Source organism: Ovis canadensis, chromosome 2 (genome assembly GCF_042477335.2).
Source record: "Ovis canadensis isolate MfBH-ARS-UI-01 breed Bighorn chromosome 2, ARS-UI_OviCan_v2, whole genome shotgun sequence".
NCBI lineage: Eukaryota > Metazoa > Chordata > Mammalia > Artiodactyla > Bovidae > Ovis > Ovis canadensis.
Genome location: NC_091246.1, coordinates 33348583 through 33352644, shown reverse-complemented (window position 1 = coordinate 33352644; position 4062 = coordinate 33348583).

Sequence of the window (4062 nt, the reverse complement as noted above, 5' to 3'; positions counted from 1 at the left end):
TATAAACCCCGAAACATTTATTCTTATTTCATGATATAGAAGCAGCAACATAGGATTATAATGAAGAAAATGACTTCCCAGCCATTGAGGTAGAAAAAGGATTTTCATTATTTGAGGGCTTTGGTTAATTGAGTTATGTGCTGCACTGTGAGGAAAACATTTCAATATGCGTACAACCACATACACATCAAAGAGTGTTATGGGTTCTGCTTTATCTGACCCCTTTCTTAGCATAGGCCTTTGATTCTTGTTTGATTTCCCTACTTTCTCCAAAAAAATGCCAAGCTCATTCCCCACTTCAGATCTTTGCTTCTTGATCTTCTGTTTCAGACTATCAACCCCTTTGGTGGTAGTGGTGTTAGTCTGTCAGTCATGTCCAACTATTTGTGACCCGATGGACTGTTGCCTGCCAGACTCTTCTGGCATGTAATCCTCCATGCAAGAATACAGAGTGTGTTGCCATTTGTTTCTCCAGGGGACCTTCCCGACCCAGGGATTGAAGCTGGGTCTCTGCATTTCAGGCAGATTCTTCATCGTTCAAGCCACTAGGGAAGCCCCATCAACTCTTTTCTTCCCCCACTAAATCTCGAGGCAAGATTTTCCATCTCTTACACATGCCTGTATTATCTGTCCTTCAAGATGCGTATCAAACCTTATCTCCTTCCCAGTGCATACTGGGTATATCATGGAATTGAGAACTTCAGATTGTATCATCCTTGCTTTTTAAAAAGTACTGCTGTTGCTGCTTAGTTGCTTCAGTTGTGTCTGACTCTGTGACCCCATGGACTGTAGCCCACCAACCTCCTTTTTCCATGGGAATTCTCCAGGCAAGAATACTGGAGTGGGTTGTCATACCTTCCTCCAGGGGATTTTCCCAACTCAGGGATTGAACCCAGGTCTCCTGCATTGCAGGTGGATTCTTTACCATCAGAGCCACCAGAAAAGCCAATATTTAGTAATAGGCTTGCAAAAGCAAAGCTTGATGTTGCTTTATTTCTGGATATGCTATTCTACACAAAGAGTTGGAGCCAAAAAATACCCCTTACTTGATCAATAGCTATGATGAAAACAATCTAAACAGAGATGTAAGCTTCAAGATTCTAAAAATATTTTGAAAGGGGGAAAAAATTAGAGCAGTCAGTGATTTAGTGGTCATAGAGAATTCCAGGTGTTTTCAGTGAAAATATGAACTCAGTCATTTATAAGTGGCTAATAGGTTTGCTTTACTTCTCACCTAGGTTTCTGTGATTGGTAGGTGCAGCACCAAATGTGAGTTACTGATGCTGGTAATGTGCTTTGTGGCTTGAGGTGAAGTGGCATTCCTGAGCTCACGCATCTTTTATGACTTCTTCCAGCCCAGGCAGGTGGGACTCCAGGCAACATGGCAATTGCCTATTTACTTGCTGAGTTGTCCTGATTGGCTTAGTTCTATGGGCAGAACCTGGGTCCATCATGTTCACCACCTGTTCCCCAGATAAGATCTGTAGAACCGGTGACTACATATTACCCCAGAACTGAATTTTGAATCATGAATTAAACATTTCCAGAGAAAAGAAGCTTCAACCCACCAGAAAGAGTTTTTATTTACACATTAAACGGTTTTTGATATTTTTGTTGCCAGCCAGATAGTTGTGGGAAGTATTGTTTGAAACAGCAGTCAGGATCCATGGCTTTTTATCAATTCGGTCTGATGTATGGGCCCATGTTTAGCATAAGGTGCTATCCCTCCAACAGTGTGAAGATTGAGACACGTTATTCCCTTTATTTGGCTTGTTCAGCCACAAATTGTTCAAGGCCCCTTTGAAACCTAAATCATTAAAACATACTGAAATTTGAGGATTGATAGCTTATCTGCTGTAAACATAGATTTTGCCACAGAGCAAATTACAGCATTTAAAATAGAAGAAATTCATGCTTAAGATGAGAATATTATTATAGCTTTGCTTTCAAGGAAAATACAGCTTTGTGTGTGTGTTTGTGTGTACTATGACATCCTGGGTCAAATTTATTCGGACCTGTGCTGCTTTCTCAAAAAGGAAAATTATAGACTATTCATTACTAGAGCAGTAATATTTTATTAAAATAACCATATATTTACAGTTTCAAATCAAATTGCTTCCCAAAGATATTTGAAGCAAGTCATATTTATTAATAACCGTGTATCAAGTTCTGATATAGTAAATACTTTGTGCCTGGTACTGTCAACACATATTTATTTTTACACACATTTCTATTTATATATTTATATTTGTGCCTACATTCTATTATTAACCCATCTACTGTCCGCATTTTACAGATGAGGAAACTGAGGCAGAGAGTTGTTATCAACTACCCCAAGTTCACACACTTGATGAGGGATAAAGTCAGGATCCTTACCCAGGAAGTTCAGCTTCAGAACCCAGGCCTATGCCCACTGCCACTATGCTAAAATATTGACAATTGAATTGCTCCTATCTTCAGAGCAACTGTTCAGCTCAGATATCATCTTGCGGGATCTTTCACTGCTCACTTCTGCCCTTTGATGAAATAGGTGTCTGCTGCATTTATCTCTGCAGCATTCCACCTTTAATTTTATTATATCATATATCATCCTATATAATGATCGTTCATGTCCTATTTGACTTTCCATATAGACTCTGTATTACTTGAGGACTGTGTTTGATTTACTATTCAATCTCTGGCACAGATCCTGACTTGTACCATGAACTAGCTTTTCAAATATTTGTTGGAAAGAACAAATCAATAAGCAAACGAATGAATATTTCTGACCCTGTATCTTTAGCTGTGCTTTTTGTGGCAGCCTTGCCTGCTCTCTCCTACAACACATTTAGTAAGAGCTTGACAAAGCATGGTGATGCATGCCCAGGTGCCAGAATTCAAGACTAAGCCTCCAGTGGATAAATACATGTTTCAGAATCACTGCCAGAGGGAGGAAAATGTGTTATATTCGACAGGAGAAACCCTGTTGTGCAAACAGTATGTCTATGTAAGTTTCAAAGGGGTGACTGCAAGCTTTTTTTTGACAAAGATGATAAGATGTGTTCAGTAACTCCAAGGAATTTGTTATTTACAAGTGTGTTCCTGACATTTTGACTGTCAGACATTTTTCTCAAATGAAATGCCAAGAATGTGCCTGAGAGCAACAACTGCCTTTCACTTAGAGGCCCATCTCTCTGCTGCTGATGAGGTGTGCTCTCCCCTCCACCTGAAGGTGTACCCTCCATGCCCTTCACACTCTAGCCCAGAGGACACTGGCCATCCTTTCTTTGGTTATCTTGGCAATACACACCAGCCTTTGGGAGTTCAGGCTACACTCAGTCATTTCTTCAAATAATGCTGGCTAAGTTATCCTAGTGTGCTTCCCTGATAGCTCAGCTGGTAAAGAATCCGCCTGCAATGCAGGAGACACTAGTTCAATTCCTGGGTTGGAAAGATCCCCTGGAGAAGGGATAGGTTACCCACTCTAGGATTTATGGGCTTCCTTGGTAGCCCAGCTTGTAAAGAATCCACCTGCAATGCGGGAGACCTGGGTTGGATCCCTGGGTTGGGAAGATCCCCTGGAGGATGGCAAGACAATCCACTCCAGTATTCTTGTCTGGAGAATCCCCATGGACAGAGGAGACTGGTGGGCTATAATTCATGGGGTTGCAAAGAGTTGGACATAACTGAACGACTAAGGACAAGCTATCCTAGTAAAGGAGCCATGTAGTCCCTCAACACCTGAATAATGTTACTTTTAAAATTCATTATCAGTTAGCTTGGACTGATATGCTCCCTTTCATGGATATCTTTCCATGAATTACCTATAGTGAATATAGATATTTTTACTATTATTGTCTTTTAACTGTCCTATTATCTTTATAAGTGCCTGATCCACTACCTATACTGTATGTTTGCCTTTACCAATGAGATTTTTCTCTTTATGTTTTTCCTATTTCTTGTTTTGGTCTTTTTTGTGTAGATAAGTCCCTTTACTATTTCTTATTGATGATTCATACTTGGTGATACTGAACTCTATCAGTTTTTGCCTGTCTGTGAAATTTTTGACCTCCCCATCAAACC